A 22858-nucleotide genomic window follows, 5' to 3' on the forward strand; every position below is an offset into this window, starting at 1 on the left:
TCACAAATTTTTTCACAAAAGATCACTGATTTTATTTGTTGTCTTTAAATGGGTTTTAGTTAAAGTATACATTAAGGACAATCAACTGAGTTCACATGAAATAGCTCTCAAAGTGAATATCCCGAGCACAAGTGACTTGCAGTTTTTAAGGTAGCAATATCTCAACAATAACTCCCACTCCTCACAGCAGCTCTAGGAGTGTCATGAATATTCACCTAAAAGTGAATTAGAAGTACACCTTTGACAGTTAAATAAATCCCACTGTTATCTGGGGCGTGTCTGGAGGGGACATACAGAGAGAGGTTGCAAACTCAATAAAAGCATCCACGCAATTATAAAGTCCAAAATATTATACCAGCGAGCTATGAGTAAACATCATAAACTAACCATTAAGTAGCTGCGACACACAAGTAATTTACTCTATGACATTTAAACGCTCACTTTATTAGGAACACCACACTAATGCTGGTAAAGGCCTCCCTTTGCAGCATAGATTCCACAATATATCTTTTCTGAGATTCTGCTCCATGTTGATGTGACTGCATCACAACATTTCTGAAGATTTGTCAGCTGCCAATCGCTTGCTGTACCACGCCTCAGAGGTTCTCTTTTGGATTCAGGTCTGGTGACTGGGGAGGACACTGAAGCTCACTGAACTTGTGTTAATGAAAACTGTTTGAGATTACTTTAGTGTCGTGGAATGATGCATCATCATAAACCACAATACCTGGATATTGTAGAAAAAACCCCCAGCAGCCTGAACTTTTGACACAAAGCAGGTTGGGTCCATGGATTCAAGCTGTGGATGCCAAATTCTGAACAAAAATCCAGATTCACCAGACCAGGCTATGTTTTTCAGTCTTCAACTGTCCAGTTTTGCTGAGCCTCTGTGTCCACTGCAGCCTCAGATATCTGTTCTTGGCTAATTGAATTGGAAGACGTGGTCTCCTGCTGTTGGTGCCCATCTGCCTCAAGGTTCAATGTGTTCTACATTCAGACCATTTTTCTTTTGTGCTCACCACAGTTATTAAGAGTGGTTATTTAAGTTATTGTAGTGTTTCTGTCAGCTTGAACCAGTTTGCCAATTCCCCTCTGACCTCTCTCATAATAAAGATGTTTCCGTCCATAGCACTGTTCGCTGGGTGTTATTTGTTGTTGTTGCTGTCTCCATTCTGAGTAACAACTCTAGAGACTGTTGTGCATCAAAATCCCAGGAGAAGAGGAGTTTCACACACTCACTTGAACCAGCCCATCTGGCACCAATAATCACATCACTGTCTAAGTTATTGAAATCACATTTTTCCTAGTTCTGATGTGTGATCATTAACTGAAGCTCCTGACCTGTATCCGCATGATTTTATGCATTGCACTCCTGCCACATGATGCGTGATTGCATAAGTGCACAGACAGGAGGGGACAGGCTCCACTTTAAGCTAAATGTTATCGTCCACGAGCTAACATGCTCACAATAAGATGCTGATGTTGAGTTCACCATCTAAATTTAGCATCTTAGCATGGTAACATTTGCCAGTTGGCCCGAAACATAAATTATTGCTGAGGCTGATGGGAACTGTCGTTATTATTTTCAATTAGCCGTTTCTTATTTTGTCCATTAGTGCGGGCTTGATCGATACCACTCCTTTGTCTACAGATGTTTGCACTCTAGACATCACACTTTTAATAAAATGTTTGATTTAGATTTTAGACTCTTGACAGCTACATTCAACATGACTACTAAGGTCTTATATCTTATGGCATTTGTACTGTACAGTCATGTGAAACAATACATCCCATGGAAATTGTTGACTTATCTGAATAAGCAAGTCAACAACAAGCATTGAAATTGTGCCTTCGTTAACAGTTAAGGTTATGTATTTGAACAAAACCACCAATAAATCTGACTTTTCAATAGATTCAACAAAAAATATAATATATATATGTATAATTTTCTCTTGTGGAAAAAGTAGGTACAGCCTTGGACTCAGAAGCTAATATTATCCCCTTTAGCAGAAAAATAGCCTTTATATAAAAATACGTTGCGTTGCATAATTATTTACCAGTCTCTGAGATTGGGTTACTAAAATATTTGACAACTCTTCCATGCAAAAGTCCTTCACTTTCAAGATGTATGAGGTTTTTCTTTCGTCAAATATTCCTACAACATTTCAATAGGATTGAAATCTGGGTGTTGAAATGCCAGTCCATAACCACCACTACTTTCTTTCATCAGGCATGTGCACTTTGACCCCAAATGTTTTAAGGGTAACCAACAGGTCTGATGATGAGGTTTGGGGGTTCTTGAGGAATTTTCCTTGCATAAAACAGTGGTCTGTTGGGGCAGCCAGTCCTGGCCAGATTTAGAGTCACTACGTACATCACTTTAATTACAGTGGGCTGATTTATTTAAAAGATCACAGGTATCCACATCCTTTTTCCTAAAGCCCTCAGACAGCGCTTTAGACCTTGGTGTGATGTTTTCATCATCGGATAGTGACGTACTGTAATATGTTGGTGGAATAAACCTGTGCCAGGCAAAGGTCCTAAGGGGAATGTCCCAGCCCTAACCTCATCTCCAGCTGATATTGACTCCATGTGAGCTGCTCACATTCACCAGGAAGTACTGTACAGCAGAAACAAGGGACGTCATGAGGAAATTAGCAGTCTAGAGCCAAGGTGGAAGGAAAGGAGGAGGCAAGAATGGCATGAAGTGAAGGAAGAAACAATTGAACAGAGAGAGGGAGGGAGGAAGGGAGGGAGGGAGGGAGGGGTGCAAGACAAACAAAAGACAGGAAGGAAGGAGAGACATTAAAGAAGGAAGAAAAGATTGTAAATTAAGAGGGAAGACAGAAAGGACAGGAAGGAAGGATAGAGATGACAAAGGCAAATACGTCAGGAAATTGGAAAGAAGGGTGACAGGTGGGAGGATGGCAAGAAGGAAGGAAGGAAATATGGGAGGGAGACAGGGAAAACGATGGGGAAGGAAGTATCATCTCAGCCATTTTACATTTTCTAAATTCCATTTACTCTTCGCCTTATGAAGCAACTTCAATATGTCTAATCAACCTGCAGTGCAATCACAACAGTGAAGGCTCCATATGCCGGATGCTCTGACGCTGACACACGTAGGCCGTGGAATCACACAGATAACATGATCCTGTCAGGACGACTTCGCAGGACTGACACTTTAAAAGCTTTTGGAAACTAATGTCAACATTCATATGAAAACAGGAAGACATGCAGTCTGTCACCCTTTAAAAAAAAAAAAAAAAGCTTTGGCTAAATAACCTGCAACATGTTGCACGCCGCAGTAACCGTAGTTGGCAGCATTCAGTGAAGGTCACAAGTGGCTCTCTTTGCTAATGCAATTAACCCAGTTTCTCAGTGAGGCAGCAATCTATGGGGAAGCAATTAAAATCCAAATTCTTCCCAGTGTGTGGACTTCACAGGGAAAAAAAAACCTTGGACAGCCCAACGTTTGCTTGGAAGTGTTGATTAGTGATTTTCTCTGGGTATGTTATTTAAAAAAAAAAAATGTGAGGACAGAAGGAAGGACGGATGAAGCAATGTGAAGAGGGAAACAGAAAAGGTGGAAGGAGAAGTGGATTAAGCCAAAAGGACAGAAGGAGACATGTGGTAACTCAATTGACACTAAACTGAGCCAGTTTCTGAAAATCAGTTTAGTTAGAAATGCAACGGTTGTTTTTCTTTTATCCTCTGATTATGTGTTCACGAGGTCGTGACGCAATCTGCAATAAAACACTCCTGAAATAACACAAAAAAAACAAACCCCTGAATGAACGATGCTTAATAGCGTTCTACTTTCACAAAAGGTGATGCTGATGACATCTAAAATCATTTCCATTCACTTGACTCCTCTTGATACAAACACAGGCAGCAGAAAGGAGGACGCTCCCTCTCTCCATTTGCTGTATTTGCTCCTCAGGCGTGTGTGTCTGTATGTGTGTGTGTGTGTGTCTACTGACCTTGAATTCCTTTTGCGGGCAGCAAACAATCCCAAGTCTTTCTCCTCCTCCCACTGATGAGCGTTGCGAGGTGATGTCTGTGTGTGTGCTGAGGAAGAAGTGCTCCTTCTCATCCGTTCACTCTTTCACCTGCAGGAAAACAATGAGGAGAGGCGGAGAGGATGAGAAACGGCACTCATCTTAGACATATGTGTGGCTTCTAATCCTTTCACACACACTCTGCCTGAATGCCCAAAAGTGTTGATGCAGAGCAAAGAGAATAAACCTAACAGCATGTGGAAACATTATTTTCATTTTTTTCCTTCTCTTTTTTGTTGCATTGTGGCTGCACATTTCTGAATCCAAAAAAGACAAGAAACAACCCTTAAACATGATTGCAGATACAATTTTTTATGGGGCTTGAAAGAGCGGTTATAAATTGAGTTTACTACACGTGTTGAATATGTTTATCTGCCTTGTTTTATCAGGATACCAAGGCCGAGCCTTGGTATCCTGGCAATCTGGCAAATAACAGATGGGCCGACACAATTGTGGGCCGCAGTGAGGGCTACAGTCGCCCCCTCCTCCCTCCCCTTCAAGTGGATACGTCTATCCAAACCTGCATTGTCCAAGGTTCCTACAACAACAGCGGCGCAGTCTACTTAATATGTAGATGTATCGTGAGTTCAGACAGGAAGACTACTATCATGCTTGCTTTGGTTGTATTTTAATTCTCATTCATCCTGGCTGTCATACACTCACGCATGCGCACTATCAGTTTCGTCATTGCTGCGATCAGCTGTTAATCAGCTGGTCTCCTCTTTCCAATGGCACTGCAACACCCCTGCCTCATTAGCCAATAATCTTGCTGCTGTCTGTTTAAATATGATTCCTTTTCCTGCCCAAATCCTCTCATGCTGCTTGTTCTGTGTGCCCTCCACCTCCCCATCACCGCCCAGTCCGTGCAGACTCAGGGGATTCCTAAATCCATCAACTCAGCAAGTCATCAACCACCATCACTAACATTGTTTGGACTCCATGGGGGGATCTACTTTGCTGCCGCCCAGGACCGATGTCCTCTACATGGAGTCTAAGCGCCAAAGATTCTATCAATATTTTATCATCACATAACATTCTGTTAACCCTGTAATAAATATAATTTCTTCATTCACTTGTCTCTCCTGATGGAAATTAGCCTATTACATAGCCTGATATTGCAGTGCCTATTTAACCGTGGCCAGCCTTTCGAGTGCTGTGCAGTGTGTGTAAACCTCACTACCCGACACCTTAGGACACATGCTGGCGGTGAATGCTAGCGTCCATGCTTTTTAGCCTCCTTGCTCGTGCGTCTGCCTCCAATGCCGGAGGTCAGGGGTCACTGCTGTGACACATACACGTTAGGGAAAATAGGGCCGGTCCATGACAAATTTGCCACAGCCGAATTTTGTTCCAAGTCCGACCATGAGGATTCAACAGAGTAAAAAAAAAAACAAGTTGTGGTTTCATGAGCTGTAATCTATAAATATATACCCTCCCCCACGCACAACCCTCAAATGCTAAAATGGTATAGATAATGGATGGATATAAGAAGAGAAACGAAGTGGTGGTTTTGTCTGAAACTTCATCTTACTGGCTGGCAGTTACCTATTATTTAATTAATTAAATTTCAATTTAACTTTTATGCCAACGACAAAAGCAAAGGTTAAAATTGATCAAATCTATGATGTGTATGTTATAAGGGCTGATCCCATGTTCAGAGTCACATCACCAGTTTGCAGGTCAAGTTGCTAAAAGAGGTGTATCTTTACATTTGAGCGTTAAACGTCTGACCATGAACCCGCTGTTGCTTCCCACAATGCTGCCTGATAGGTCATGAAATGAGGTTGTCCCATCATAGAGCCTTGGGTCAACATGATAATTGGGGGCGCCGATTTGTGTCACACTGACTTTGCAAATCACTTCAGCGTGTCTCTAGGGCAGATGCCTGCAGCGTACATCACTCAGCCACCAGCCAGCTTCCCTCGGAGCTAAGTGCTGTGCCAATTATTGCATGACACCGTCATCCGTATCTGTTCTCATGGAAATTCATAATTTATGGCACATCCACGTTTCTGCCTCTGGGGACCTGCATGCTATTATCCTGCTAAAGTGAGATCTGATTGGGAAGCTGCTATCTAAGTTGCTTCTTTGAAGTCTCATTTTCTTCAAGTGCCCTTCCATAGTCTCCATCATGTATCATCATCCAGCAGAGGAGACCAAGGCCAGCTCGTCTTCTCTCAAAAGGGCAACTGCAAAGCTTTGGCTGAGCATAACTGCTTTGGGGTGCTAGATTTAGTGCAGAGATATTTGAAACCATATATCTGTTTGTGGACTGATAGTCCCTCTGTCATATTCTCCATTCAGACTTCAGTGTTTTACAGAATATCTGCAAGAAATATTGGAGAAATAGTATCTCCGGTCCACCAGAGGACTGAATGAACACAATCTATGTATTAAAAGTCATGTCTGCAATATTTTAAAAACTCATACAGGTCGTTAATTGTCTAACTTCAAAAAAATGTTAACATTTGCATTTTATTCTGCCTAAACCTTCCTACTGCAGGCTTTCGCCCTGACAATTACTGTATCTTAAACTTCGTGTGTCAAACTTATTAGATTGACTTTTCAACCTATACATTTACACCAGCTTGACATTTCAACATTCACAAGGTGCTAAACTTGATCTAGCTGATGCTAATTAAATAAAAATGTGTCATTAAGCCTCCAGTTTGCCTACAGCTTTGTCAGCTAGCACAGGGAGAAAGGTTAACAAGGAACGTTACAGGTTTTAATGCCTCATTTACTAGCATATAAAGTAACCAGTCATCTTTAATGTAATGAATCATCTTGTCAAGTTTTGCAGCATAATTGGATTTTAAATATGCTGCACATGCTAGCTCTATTTTGTAGCTATTTATACACAAATGCCAGTGGTTGTTCCCAAGTTGCCCACAGTACCACAACAGTTGTCGGCAAAGGATGCCATCGCCTTCCATTCTGTAAACAGTGAGATAAAAAGGTAATAATGCAGGCTTTGTGTTATTCGAACAATACTATGCCATGCTATTGTGAACAGCAGTTTTGGTGGAACAGTTTGACTTTGCTAAGAGGCCATTTTGTCCGCTTTTCAGTTTGTAGTAAAGAGAGAAATCAAACAAATAAAGAAGTGAGTGTAAAAGTGTGCTTTTACCTCCGTCAACTGCGCTTAGTAACACTTTTACAATTGTCCCACCCGTCAGAGGTCCAAAAGTCCATCTCCTTCACAATTAGACAGTAAATCAGAGTGTACTTTGTCGCAATCACTGATTTTTGACAGATTCAGAAAAAAAGCGATCTGAACCACAAAGGGCTTACTCCCAAAAATGCATCGCAATGCATCTGTTTTCATAGTAGGAAAAACAGTTCACACTTTACTGCATTGCCCTGTGTGAACATCATTAACCAAGCAATGCCAAAAGACACAACATCAGAGGGTGTGTTTGATCTATGAATATTTTTATGGTAGAAGACAGGCTGTGTGTCTAATATTTTTGTGTGAATTGTGGAAGTAAAATGGATTCGCCCACCGAGATTTATGCTGGGCACCCGCGGAGCCAAATAAACACACCAGCGTGAGTTCAACCCCCCTCTCTCTTTCTCATATTTTCCAGTCTATTGCCTGTCATTCCACTAACTCATTTGAGCCTCTCTTCCCTCTCCTGGAGGAGCTCTGCAACTCCATTTGCAAACAGGTTCGATGAGAAATCTGCAGGACGGTACCCACTCTCAGAGACTTGCTACTTAGTAGTTACTCCCAAAAGTGAGTGCTGATCCTCTTTTTCTTCTCCCCAACCCTAATGTGGTACGAGTGAATGCATTGGTGATGAACTTAAATTAATTTGTAATAGAGGTAGTCTGTTTGGATGACTTTAGAGAGCACAGACAACAAAATGTACACAGAATTGCTCAAGATTCACTGTGTGGCTTTTTTCACCTTCTACAAGGTCTTGCTTTATCACTTCTGAAATAATGCTGGTACTATGATGTTGAGTTTGCTTCAAACAAACTAAAGTGTCATTCAACCGTGACTAAAGGCAAACAAGTTTTTACCTGTTCCGAAGGGCACAACGCTGTGGGGCAAACAAACCCGTCATCATCACAGCAGACTCGTGGCTGTATTACACTGCCTCCCTTTCCAGCAAGCACTTAGTCTGAGACCGTCCCTCTCAGAATATTAGATGATAATTGTAAGCAAGATGCACTAGATCACATTTTGGGACAAATGGACAAATGAGGCATAGGATTATTTCGGGCAGAGCACTGAAGCCAATGCTTGTATCAGTGCTAATTGTCACCACCACACAACACAATCACTGGCTCATTGACAGCAGTACGGCAACTATCATCCTCCCTCCGGCATTAAAGCAGAGGCACACCGCGGACATTACTGAATCTAACTTATCACACTCACTCTGCTAATTTAGCTCACACCAATGCCATTTGCTGCTGCAGCCTCCTCTACAGACTCAACCTCCTCCTCCTTTGCTATTTTGGTATTCTAACAAAAGCTATGTTCATATGCGGTGAGTTCATCATGGGGGCTGACCTCTCCAGCAGATTGACGGAATTTCAGCTTTTATTTTTCATCATTCACTCACTCGTCAGTTTATTAAGTGCCCCAAGTCTCATCCTACCTTGGTTGAGGTTATAATGTCCACTTACTATTGGAACTCTGTTAGAGATATGTTAAATCACCTGCATGGTGTAGGATCACAAATGGCTTTGGTTTTGAACATTAGCCTCTGATTTAAATGTGGAGGTGGAAAAAGAATAGGGACACGTGTCAACGTCGGGAAATACGTTGACCAACTTTAACAGTAAAAAAAAAAAACAGAACTGAATGTTATAACCATCCCCAAGATTATTGCAGGGCTGTTGTATTAAACTACAATGGCTTTTGTAAAGTGTTCCTTATAAACTGGGCACCCCACGCTTTTTGACACGAGTTGCTATTTTCATCTTGACCGATGAGGGTTTCAAAGTAAGTGAGCGAGGAGGTTGGACAATGGCTTTAGCCCCAGGTAGCACAACTGCTTTGTGTGTCTGCTTTGTGTGTCTGCCTATTTTTAACATTCATGTTTGTGTGTGTGTGTTTGTGTTTGTTCAGAGGAGGTTTGTCGCGGAAAGTGGTTGGAATAATGAGCAAAAATGTGTGTTTTTCGCGTGAATATGACAAAATGATCCTGCAAAAATCTGTGTCCAGACTTATGCTGTGTCTGGACTCCACTCCAGTGGCATGCATATTAGCAGAATATTTGGTCGACTGCGGGGAGTGCCTGTCTAACAGTGCCTTCATGTACATGTATCAACTATGCACACAGTTCTTAACAGCAAACCTTCAGACCAACCAGGAGAGACAGTGAGCATGTTAACCTGACTGTTAAGCTCCTTATCTGCTTCCATGGGGAAGCATAGGGGAAACATTTCTGTATTGGCTGAGGGGCCATAAAATCTATCCATAATTTACAATTATCCCTCCAAATGATATTTTATTACTCTTGTGGTAATACAGATACAAGTTATTAGGTGTAAAACACTTGCTCCTTGTGGAATCATTTGAGTTCAAAGCCAGCTTCTGTTGAGGAGGCAGTTTTCAGATGTGGCAGAGGACACAAACACACACACACATACACACACACACACACACACACACACACACACACATCACAAAGACAATGTAAATCCATGTGGCCTGAGGGATCTCAAATTATGTCCTTGTTGCTTCTTGGGTGCATTCACACCAGTGCTTAGAGCTGTGCACTTGTGTTGATGTTAACAGTGCCAAACAGGCCATACTTAGATGTGTCCAGTCTTGTAGTGGTGCCACTAAACTTCAAGTTGAGTCTCATGTCCCCAGTGTCAGGGTCCAAGTACCAGTCACCAAAGAATAGTCTGGATTGAGCCTGAGTCAAGCTTACCATGAATTTTATTTAGCCACGGAAATCAGGGTTATCTCAGGGTTTCTGATTGTATGAACATGAATCCACATGTACAGTATAGGCTGTTGAACACAAGGCCTGCCCTAGCTCAAAATTGAATAATGTTACAGTACATCTTGTGCCTCTTACCAAAAACAATATTCAAAAAGTCTCAGTCCTTGTCTTCAACCTCTGAGACCAAATGCAGTAAATGTTCAAGTCTGTGTCCAAGTCAGATTCATCATTGCTCAAGTCCTGGATTACAACACATTTCTGAATGGGTCAAAATAATATTCAGAAAGTAAGTCTAAATCATGCACACGTCTTCCACATGACAGCATTTGGGTCCATGGTTGTCCAAACCTACTCGCACAATGTCCCAGGTATGTGGCTGAAAGAGATACACCCGCTTATGGATTTACTGTGCTCCCGGACATTTCTTGATCAAAGTTATGTTTCACAGACTTCTGCTATGAGGGTTTTAATACTTGTCTACACAGCCAGGCATCCACATGGATGGTGACACATGCAGGGTTTAATGTGATTTCCATGTTCTGCTTGTCAGCATTACCTGACGAAATGCCTGTGGATTAATTTAGATCACGCATACTACAGATCTGTGAAAAGTGCTTACGAGTGTTCAGACAAATCACAGGGCTGAAAGCCTTTACTAACAGGCTGATAGAAATGTCTTTTTCAGGTTTTGGTAAAGGTCATTAAAGGTTTTGATAAGTCAAGGCCATAGTTAATTTGATTTCAAACTCTTGATTCATGAGCCAATGGCTGGTACTTTGCACACAGACCTATAGTAAAGCAACTAGGGGTGGTGTTCAGAACTACTTGAGGACTACCACAACCACATATGCCATGAAGTCATAGGCAAAATTCTTAACGCAGTCAAGAATCTCGCCTATGCTCATCTATATGTCACCTTTTAACTCAATCAGAAGCATAAACACCTTGTAATGGTTGAACAAAATCCAGCTGGCTTGTTTTTCTCCTCTTATGTGATCGCTGGAAAGCCACTCGGCTCATGTCATGAAATGACATTCCTGTCAGCAGGATGAAAAACATGGGGTGACAAAAAATATACTGTTGAGTTCCCTTGCAGTTGCTCACAACCCGCAATGAACTGTCAAGCCACAGGGAACTCTAACCTCTGCGCTGTGCCAGTGTCCCGGCACACAGCCAGACAATGCATGGAGGACACGGCAGGATAATAATGAGGAGGGATAGAGAAGAAAACATTTTTTTTTGTCTGATCAAGAGCTGAGGTCAAAGAATTAATTTAAATGGCTTCAATGCGCAGCACTCCTGCTGATACATGCACACGTAGAACCGGGACTGCATAACTCGCTGCTCCTGCTGGTGACTGCTAATCATTAGCTGACAGTTGGAGATCACTCTATTCCCGTGTGTATTTGAAATTAGTAGTCCAAATCTCACAATTTTTTCGTTTACACTCAAAAGCGAAAACTAATGGACGGTGAGGAAATATTTGGTCATTTTTACAAAAGTTGATTTAGAATCGCTTACTGCCACTTTAATATAAAATTGTGTCGTGGAGACAAGATTGCACGTAGAATTTATGTGGAATTTTAAGTGAAATAACTAATTTATCAATTCTGCTAAAAAAGAACAGGTTATGTTACTTTTTATACTGCATATGTAGGTCTATACAGGATTATACAACTGACCTTAATTAAAGCAAAAATAGGGTTTATTACAACACTGTCAATATTTTTATTGCTGTGGCAATTATATTAATAAGAACACAAGGTCATACAGCCTAATGTCATTAATAAGCTAACGGCATTGCCAGATTAGCCACCACTTTATTCAGAAGAGAAATCAAAAGAGGCACATGCTAGTGTTGTTGCCCAATATGCCCACATTTCATCCTCTAAATGAATTTGACTAACCTGGGGGTTAGTTGTCAGACTAACTTGTTGGTTCTTTTTTCCGAGATTGTGCCAAATTACGAAATGTGATCATTTAAGTGTGTTTACATCGGCACAGATCAGCTATGAAAATAAGACCAAAGTCGTTGTAAAATGTTAACTACACTGATCAAAGTTTGTCTTCTACAAAACTACAAATCCCCATCATCATGTTCAGCAGAATTTTACTGATTATGCTTATGAGATACAAATCCTTTCTAATCCCTCAACAAAATCGACATATTAAGGTTTAGATTTTTAAAAATGTTTTAGGAGCTAAAAATCCAGGACTGAATTTTCAAAACCCTGATGCATTGTAATACTAAAGCTATACTAATTGCTGATATGTTTACTTACCAACTGGATTGCTTGTATCTTTCAGCTTACTTCATGCATCTCACTATCAGTGTAGTTGGAGTTGTCAAAAGCCATTGTTTTATTATTCACATATTAATTTCACTTTGATCTTAGTGCTATTTGTCTTCACATAAATGTATGCTTCCTGTGTTTTCTCAACCACAACTACAATCTAAGGAATGATAAAAGGCAACGCACAACTGAGGCATGCATTTTGTGTTTGTGTGTCTTCCGTTGCTCTCGTTAATGAGGCAATAAGAATCAACGTGTCCGAGGCCCATTAGCATCCAGCTGTGGCATACAGACACACCTGCATGGGAGCATGGACATAATAGGCAGTCTTTTGCTTACAATTCAATCCTCTTCTTCTTCTCCTCAAACACAAACCAAAACCCATCCACGCCTGCGAACGGAGCACACAGACTGGCTCTAAGTGTCTCTTTGGGACTTTCTCTCCACGTGAGGTTTAAGTCACGTGCTGGCTCTGCTCATTAAGCTAATTCAAGGCTTTGCTCGGTGGCCAGCTTTAAATCCTGAGCTTAAGGACACTATGTGGCACACACGGGTAATGAGGGGTGAATCTGCCACAGGAATGCTTCTCTGAGCGCTGCCTTTATCTCAATATGGCCAGTTTTTACTCACCTACTGTAGCATTGCTTCTGTTTAAAAAAATGAATACAAAATATTGGCGCCATTGCCCAGCAGCCACCTGTTTATGCCCATAGGAGTCTCTGGAGGAGAGGAAGTGTGTCTTCTGCTCTCCCTGGGTGGAAGCCTCCCCTCACATGAATCTGTCCAGTGGAAAATGTTCTCATGATTCCATGAGCAGACTCTCTATGGGAGGTTTAGTCATCATAGGACAGCCTCATCGTCTATACTCCAGTTGTTTCTGGGGCGCTATCACGTCCGACCTCTGACCACTGCAGGTGAATAACTTCTTTTTTGTTCTTCACTTGACTATTCCCTCAAGCAACCCGAAGTGAGCCAAGCTTGGCATTCAGAGAAGCAATTTGTTAAAGGACTGTGGAGTGCTCTCGTCTAATGTTTCATTAAATTATCCTTCCTCGCCCGACTCTAGCCTGTAGTAAAGCCTCTTATGGCAGCACTGGGATTTCGAGCAGCGGCGCCAGGGTCAGTTGCAATCTGATATTTCTTTCCCGTGGATGGAGAATGTTACGAAGCCACTCCAGCTGAGGTTGCTGGGGTCAAAGCTTTGTTTTTGCCATCATATGTGACACAGTATCCTCCTGTGTGCCTAGCCGAGGCTTCCGCAGATAATTAGGGAGCTGATATAGTGACATGGGATGCAGAGACCACTTGTCTTTGTCTTTTCACACATCTGTCTTTCGCTTCACCCATTTCACAGCCATTATCAGGTTCCTTGTGTAAAAAAAAGCTCTCATGTACAGTAAGTACTCAGTTATGCTTTCACATACAGACAACAAATACACGTATACAGTGTCAGAAGATTTTCCCGTTTATCTCCCCTGGATCTAAACCACATGAAGTTAGCCTGCAGCTATCAACGTGGCACCCTATTGAAGAAGCGAACTTGAACCCTGCACTCGACCCAACATGCAAGTGTGATTTTTTTTCATACAACAGGCTGTTGAAGCTGCTAGGCTTTTCCCCTTCAGGCAGAGCTAGCGTCCGTAAAGGCTGATAAGCTGCGATTGCTAATGTAGCTGTATTGTGTCCTCAGGCAGTTGTTGGTGTGTCCAACAGTTTGCTTATCAAAACCAGAAAAATGTTTCCATGAAGCCCGAGGCATAATGCTACCTGGGGGGGGCAAAGCACATACGGTATCTTAGACCTCCAACATTACACCTGGATCATATTTAATCCATAATGGAATCAGTGCTGCCAACCGCAAGTTTGCAAGTTTCATGTGAGTTCTTTGCAAAGCCATGCAACTCAAATGTGTTTGGGACAAAAACTGATCTATTTGTGTCATAAGCTTGTTTCGCTGATTTGCAGACAAAAATTGTCTTTTAAAATCCATTCCTTTGAGTACCAACCAACCAGTGCTGGCTTTACTGCATGCATGCAACACTGTCACCCTGATTTAGTTCATCTGAAGTGATGTGATGTGGGTATAATGGATTCCCTCATTTAAAATTAATAAATCTCTCCTGGAGAGTAATGCATTCCATGCATGATCCTACATTGCGTGACTTCCTGTCTTTGTAAGCTATATTTTTTTAATTTGTCCGACCTTCTGAGATAAAATGGTCCCGCTCTCTTTCGCCTTCTTTGTATGTGCGTGCAGTGTAATGCATGTCAGCCTCCTCAACTAGCATTCATGAAGGTAATCAGCCACTTCACTACCGCAAACACGAAGCAGCTCAAGTACATTTCATAATATCGCTCTAACCTGTTTACAGTAAGAGGGGTAGCTGTGGCGGCACGTTTCCAAGAATAGTGGCCTCTTTTCTCCACTGTCTATAAACCCACACAATGATGCCTGTTCCAGTTAGTACATCTGTGGTGTGTTGAATTCAGATGTAACACATGATACTTAATTGAAGGACAGCAGCAGGCATTTAATGCATGCACCAAACTCCCACAATCTTTTGTCTCTTATTATTGACTATTGAACAATTACTCAAAGCTCTTTCAACTTCCACTTTCTCACGCAAACAGGAAAACAGGGAATGACATACACCAGGGTCTGACACAGGTACAACACAGTAAGAATGTTTTGGCTCTGCAACCTTAAATTATTTCTTAACATATATTGCTGGCATGGCCTGAGTATCAATCTGCCCTGTGCAGGAAACCTTAACTGATATGCTGCATGTTTACCTGGGCAACTGATCACGTATAAGTTAAAGCTGCCCTATGCAGGTTTACAGATTATAGCACCTTTCAAATAACAGAGCAAAAAGGCTGAGAAATCCGCTATGTGCCATGAGTTAAGAAGATATTCATAAGTCTTTTTCCAGATTGATTTTTTTCCCTTGGTAGCAATGGGGCTTCCTGGAAATGTCTTGGGTCCAGACTGAAATATCTCAACAACGGTTTGACCGGTTGCTGTGAAACTTTGGACATTCGTGGCTTCCAGAAGATGCCCCCTCTGTTTTTTCCATCTAGCACTACCGACTGCTAATATTTTTCATTTTCCACTAAAATATCCCAACATCTACTGATTGAATTGACAAAAACCTTTGCCCAGGTCAGGACATGTCATCTCTGCCAATCTTCAAGTGTGGAATGGCAATGCTGATCTATCAGTCCGCAAATCTATTTAGATTCAACTACTGTAGTTTAGCAACTAAGGGATTGTCATGAAATTATACACAGCCATCCACGGTCCCCAGAGACTGCATCCCAGTGAGCCTCCGGAATGAGGTTGGGTAAAATGTTTTATAAACTGTTGTATTGACTTGTCACACATATGTATGCCGCCAACAATATCGATCCCCTAACTTTATCTAGCTCCATCATCAGGTCAGAATTTTGATGTGTTCAATACTCTGGTTTATGACCAAAAGCAATAATTGAGCGATTAATCTGGCCTGGTGGTGATAGAAAGAATGAATAAAAATATACTCCAAAACATTCATGAGCAGGTCAGGACTTTGCCCTTTCTGCCCACTTGCTGTTTGCCTGAAGCTGTGTTGTCTGTTTTTTTTCTTCCCAGTTTTCTTCAAAGCCAAAGCGAAGTGAACCCAGCAGAGACAAACTGTCAAATCAGACTCCTTATGTAGGCTGCCCTTTTGTATCTTCTGACCTCTGGTCAGTGCAGAAGTCACTGTTTCTGTACGTTTGTGTGGGGCAGCCTGAACACTGCAGACATTGTTCAATCTGGGAAATGAGCAACAGTATTGGCCGAAGAAATTAATGCGAATTTTCTTTGCGCCTGTCTTGTTTCTTGGAGGCTTTTTTATAACTTTTTTTCCCCTCAAGAAATAACTTCTTTCATAATGTCTTAAGAATAGAATACAAACGTTTTCTCCTCCAAGAGAGCAGAGTAAAAGCAAATTCTTCCCAAAAATGTCAAATTATGACAGATCCCCAAACACTGACTAAATTTGGGTGAGCCGACCCAGGTGTATTACCAACTGCCAAAGTTGATTCGAATATTTTTAGAAAATTTTCAGTAGTTTTTCGTATGAGAGAAAAATCTCTCATACGACAACCACCCCCCCGCCGCCCTTTTCTTTCTCTTTGTTCTGCTTTTGTGAGAAGGATCTCCTGACAATCGCACATGATGTTCTCTGGTGTTACGGCAGATGATTTGCTGACATGGTTGATATTTTTCAAGCAGAGTAAGTACAGCACTTCGGTCAGCTATCGCCACAAGTAGGATCTAATTCTGTGGGAAACACTGTGTGAGCAGTGTAGTCAAGCTCCCTCAACACCCAATGTTTCCTAAAGTTCTCGACATACACAGAAAGTAGCATCCGATTGAATTATACACTAGATCTTTTGTTTGAACAGAAATTCCCTGCTTACAGTCGCTTTCCAAAGCTACTTGACATGATGCCTCCTCACACTTCTTACTCAGTCAAGTGTAAGATTATTTGGCAAACTGTGAGTACACCACCCACATGAGCAGCATCTGTTGCTACATTTCTCACAGTCACACTGATGAGACTCATCACACATCCTGAGACTCTTCATCTACATTGTTCTTGCATTTATTAGAGTAAGTGTTTAATCGGAGATGTTAGAAATGTTTTCATCCTTAGGAAAGATCTCTACAAGGACTTAACATGAGTTCAAACCACGCCATAAGAAATTGTGAGAGATTTGATGGCCTAATATAAATCATTTTTTTCTAGAAGGATCTAATTCACCCACTTTGTCCTATTTTTCAGACATTAATCTTTCATAATTTCCTGAAGCCTGCAGAGTAGACCTGTGCAGTATCCTTAAATCCAAAGACTATCTCAAACAAATGATAAGAGACAGAGACTTGATCCGACCGTTAAACAATTTTTCATAGATTTAAGTAATCATGGTATCTAAACAACGGACAGGATTATTAATAGTATATCATGTGCATATTCTGCTTCAATTTAGTTGAGTGTTAATTAAAGCTGCTCTAATCAATTGTTTTATAATAACAGTGGATTAAATGACGATGCCTAACCTAATAGACATTTCTCGTGACAAACACAGAGAGAATTATCAGGCAAATCTTCAATTTTTACACATTTCAGCATTTCTCTGCTAATTGTTTTTCTCTTGCTGGCCCATAACTTTGCAGTTTCGATCCAACCATCCACTCTGAGTCTAGCTCCAGCAGGCAGCTGTTTTTAAAGAAAAGGCCCCCTTCAGACATGATGATCAGTAGACCAACAAAGTTAGCAGTTAGCCATATATTTCTCTCTGGGGATTTTAAGGATAAAATAAGAGCTAAACCAAGAGTGAATCCTGGTCTTGGATTTGGCAGATGGACAGAAACATAACTCGAACTGAACGTCAGGTGATAAAACTACATGTCGGAGCTGGCTTGTTGATCACCCCCTAAGTGGCCAAAGTTTAATCCATGTGGATTTATCTTTAACTATCCCTGTATCCCAAGTACTTGCTCAGCATATCTCCTATGATCATACACATATATCCTACTCAATTAGTTGCAAATAACATGTGGGAGGATGAAATATGCTGAGCACTAGCGAAATGCATTGTGAAAAAACTAGAATGGCACTCAGTAGAGCCCAAACCTCCACCAAAGCCCAACAGTCCCCTTAAATTCAATCAAGCTGTACCGAATTACACTCATAGACATCATTCCCTTAACTATGGCTGATTATTAATTTTTCATCAAGATCCATGCGTTATTCCCAGGGAAATAAGTGAAAGGGGCCTAACTGGCAATGTTGAAGAAAAAAAAATCCTCAAACTCCACCATTGTCCAGATCCACACCAGTAGTAATGGGTTCTTTCTTGGCCCATGTCTCATCCTTCTACCAGGATCTGTAGTAATCTGTTCAGTAGTTTCTGAGTAATCCCTCTAAAAGATAGAACCAACCAACCCACAGACAAGGGTGAAAACAAGGGTAATGATGGGTAAAAATACATGCACCCCCACCAATTTACTATTTGTCTCCAGAAATGTAACAAAATGTGATTTGCAACTGTGTAGCATTGGAAATGCTGAGATATTTTTTATTTCTACTGCCTCTGGACATTTTCCTGCCCTGCTGGTTGGAAGCTTTAGCCTTGACATTTGTCGGGGATTAAGTCTGAAGAAAGTTGGCCTTTACTCGCGTGTGCCTTAATAAATCTTGAAGTGTATTGAATTGAATGTGCTTAATTTTCAAATGCATTATGAGAAATGGTGGGGAGAAGTAGCTGCAGCATATACCCTGTGGCCACAGCCTGAGCTGTTAACTACAGTCGTGAAATGTGTGAAATTGTTCTCAATTCATAAACTTTCTGTATGAGCGTCTATAGGTTGAGCACCTTTGCTGCGCCACTAGGCATATGCTGGACTATCATCAAGCAACATGTCTGACCTTACAATCCTTTATGAGCCAAATTACAGCCTGAGGATGCTCAGGCAGGCTGCAGTTTGTAAATTGAGCCTAGCGATGAAGATTGATTAGGTTTCAGTGTATCAGCGGAGCACGATGCCTGAAGAGATAAGGTAGCTTCTGCACTCGCTCTCTTGAAAAAAAATTACTACTGAAAACATCCATCTATTATCTGAATCCACTTATGCTCAGTGGGGTCACAGAAGGCTGGAGTCTACCGCAGCTCACCCTGGGGTAGATGTAGGCTACACAATGGACAGGTCAACATATTGACACAGGGCTAAAGCATAAAGACAGATATCATTCCACAGTCAAATTTAGGTAGTACCAATTAAGGTATGCAGTTAACACAACCTGCGTGTGTTTGGGCTGTGTGAAGAATCCAGGTTACCGGAAGGAAAGTGGTACCGACACACTAACTCAAAGAACCCATACCAACATACCACCCCAATAATTTTGATTGACTATATTTGTTTCTATTAAGGGTTTAGATGATTCAATGATTATGTTACTTTGCTTACATTGTACTGATTTATGTCTTTAAATCATGGAACGGAATTGAAACTTCATTATGATAACTGAAAATGATAACTTCTAAGTTATCAAAACAAATACAAAGTCAGTGTTAGAACCCGCCTGACCCCTCTGCCCTATGTTTTCTTCTTTTTGGTATTCTTTTCCTGGAATATTAGCTGTGACATAACTGATAAAGTAGACAACCACAACAAACACCACACATCTCTGTGTCTCATGGTCAGTTAGTCTCTCTTAGGGAATAGAGGTAATTGGGAATCTACAACACTAGAGCTTTACCATGTGTGAGAATATGTTAGTTTCAATACTGTATGCCCTACAAAGAACAGTCTTCAGGACAGTTAACTCATAGTGCTTATCTCTCTTCTCCTTGATGCATCATGCATTGATACACTGCCTCTGCTTGAGACACCTGGGCCTCCCTGACCTTCCTCCAGTAGCTCATTGGATTCTCCATCACATCCCACACCCACATTATGAAACAATGGCAGAAAAGAACAAATAAATACGTGTCAGACAAAGTTATACAAATTGAACAATTAAGACTAGGGATGCACGATATATATCGGGCCAATATTGGGAATTTTATACTATTATTTATCTATCGCACTGAACACTGTTCATCACTGAACGTAATGCGTGTCCAGCACTGCACTTCCTTGGTCCCTAAACAACACACATGGCAAGTGTGAGACTGAGAAAATGAAAGGTTCTTGAGATATGACGGACACACTCACACACATTTTGAGCTGAGATATGAAAGGTATTTGGTTTGTTGAATTGTGATAATGTAAACGCCAACCATGGCCTTTTGCCAATGTTTTGTATGCAGACTAAGCAGTCATAGGGTTTTGTTTATGCCCTTCATTTTTTTTTTTGAGGGATGCATTTAATTTTTTGTTTCAATTACTTCAGTACAGTGTTTAATACATCAACATGTCTGATTTGAGATTATCAGTGCATTTAATTTATTATTATCCCACTCAAAATAAAGGAAAATTTGAAGTCAGATCTGTTTGGTCAGAACTGTTCTTTGTTTTCGTTGTGTTAAGAATAGGGATGTCAAATGCTGGGGATAGGAATGTTAAATAATTCATCTTAGCTCACTACATCTGAGCCATTTTACCCTCAGGGGTGCATAAATTACAGTTATGAACTTATTTTTAAAATACAAAAATGTGAAATTACTATCGGTTATCGGTATCATCTGAAAAAATCCATATCGTGCATTCCTAATTAAGACTGTGGATAAAAGGTTGGAATATTCATCCTTTTGTATTTTAAACACGAGATACATTGTATTTCTGTAGGAGAGATGTTTTCAGGACCTTGGACAGCGACCTGCTGTGCGGGAGGACAGCTGCTTCACTTGTTCAGCCACATAACTTCATATAGTCTTATCTTGCACTATTACTAGATAATGGCGGTTGGATGAATATAGACATGTTTCTCAAATGGGTACTAGTAAATTATAGAATAAAGGTTAAAATAAAAACAGCAGAGGCAGAGATATCATGACTTTTAGTCCTGAGTAAGGCTCAAGCTCATCAACAACACCGGATCAAACACTTCTTACAACACAACTTGATGTCATTATTCCTTAGACCCTCCCAGTCTGGTAAACACTTTGTAGTTCAAGCTTCAGCTTTGCAAGTCAAGATACATCAAACGCCCTCAAGAACTAAAGAAGACATAATACAACTGTCTTCATGTCTTAAATTGGTGGTGTGACCCTTTCAATGTACTTTGTTTCTTTTCTTTTGATCCGTCTTTTTTTCTTAAATCGTTCACTATTAAATGTCGGATTGTGTCTCATTAGACGAGCTTCCATCACTCAGTGGCTTTGTGTTGGCTGTCTGACACAGAGAGTGCAAGGAAGTGTGTTGTGGATGGATGAAGGGCAGAGAAGTCTTACAGATTCAATGTGACTTTTAAGAAGTCTCAGCTTCTCTTTCAGGTGTCACTGTCGCTTACAAGCGTCCAACCATTAGCAGCATCCTCAAATGCCATGGCATTAATTATTTCTAGAAAACAATATGGTATTTGCGTTGCAGCCTACTTAATTTGCAAAGGTTTTAAACAAAATGAAGACATTTTATTTTGTTACATTTCTTTAGTGGGTGAATTAAATTATTTCTGTGGGTGGATACTAGAAATAGTTTATTTTGAAATATCACTTTCAAAAACTTTCAGTAAAATGGCTGACGGGAGAACCCTATTATGGCACCAGACACGAGTTTCTATTTGTATCGTGACAAAGTGAAGAAGGAGAAGGCTTGGCAGGAAGTGATTGTGTAAGCACAACGGCTTTGTGTGGCTTTCCCATTCATTCCTGTCTGCCCTTTTTCTTTCAACAGTTCATGTTTACGTGTGTGCCTGTGTCTGTGTGTTTGTTCAGATTATCTTTTTCTGAGAAAGTGGAAGGAATCACTGGGAAGTATGTGCGTTATTTGCGCGAATGACGCGAATGAGCACAAATGTTCCAGTGACCAAACTCAGATACTCGTGAGTAAGGCAACGTAGAAAATTTGCGTCACGTCCGTTCCGAATGCACCATTAGCCTTTGGTCATGTGCCACCTCTGATATGAGCACTTCCTTTAATAATTAATGCTGCCACAACTAAAGACATGTAATGGAAAGCTAATGCTAGCTAGAGTATATAGTATATTATATTGTATAATAGAGTCAAACATTAGTATGAAGGACCTGCCAGTGACTCAGCGGGTCTGGAAATAACATGAACAAACGTCCAGAGAGAAGGCTTGGCTAACTTTTACATGGAAAAGGGAGGTCAGTTAGCCTAGCTTGAAAGCATTCACTTTCTGACTGGAGGCTGGAAAGCCTAGCTTCCACTGTCTGAGAGAAATACAAACTGAACAGCACAATGTGTTCTCCAGTATGTTGAATTTAAGCTGTGATATTGTCTTGAATTGCTAACAATAGATAATGCCTGTTGATAAAGTGTATAAAAAAAACAACCTTGTATTAACGTCTGTTTGGGAATAAAGATTTGCTCCACTTAGCAGCACACCAAATATGTTGACAGCATTAATGGCTCTCAGATGTCTGTCAAAACAATTATCCTCTTTTTATTAAAAACAAAATAGAAGTTGAGCACAATAGCTGCAGTTTCATTAAATTGGATGAAAACACATTTCACGTCCGTTTTGCCTCATGCCCCACGGACACGCATGTGAGGCAGCAGGCACCCAGTTTTGCTGACTCCAAAAGAGGGTTGTGCAAGGACTCCGCTGTTGCAAAAGCGAGCATCTTAACTCATGCACTGTATACTGTGTACTGGATTCTTTACCCCACCTCCACAGTGGAATAAACTATAGCAGCAGAAAGCTACATGTGATCCCTCTTGAATTAAACATACACCACTGAGCTCTTGCACGAGCCAACAGGCTACACCTAGCAGACAAATCCCAGTCCGGAGATGTGTGTTTTCCCTCAAGGCTTAGTTTATTCATCCATAATTCCTTTAACCTCAATTAGACATCTGCTGACTATAAGAGAGCACATTATCGACTCTAAACGAGGCCCATTGTCTGCAACTGTTGAATGGAATGCACAGCAA

The 22858-nt window shown here is 40.9% G+C and overlaps 1 protein-coding gene across 1 annotated transcript in view; it reads right to left on the reverse strand.

The window, feature by feature from the left end:
- The window catches only part of LOC118286680 (leucine-rich repeat and fibronectin type-III domain-containing protein 2), a 136411-nt gene that overhangs the window by 91250 nt on the left and 22303 nt on the right, over positions 1-22858 (reverse strand). Inside the window, exon 2 of the mRNA XM_035611314.2 lies at positions 3984-4112. The gene's annotated coding sequence lies outside the window, so the exon portion shown is untranslated. The remainder of the gene's footprint in view (positions 1-3983; positions 4113-22858) is intronic.

The sequence above is a fragment of the Scophthalmus maximus genome, chromosome 15, assembly GCF_022379125.1.
Source record: "Scophthalmus maximus strain ysfricsl-2021 chromosome 15, ASM2237912v1, whole genome shotgun sequence".
In the NCBI taxonomy this organism is placed as follows: domain Eukaryota; kingdom Metazoa; phylum Chordata; class Actinopteri; order Pleuronectiformes; family Scophthalmidae; genus Scophthalmus; species Scophthalmus maximus.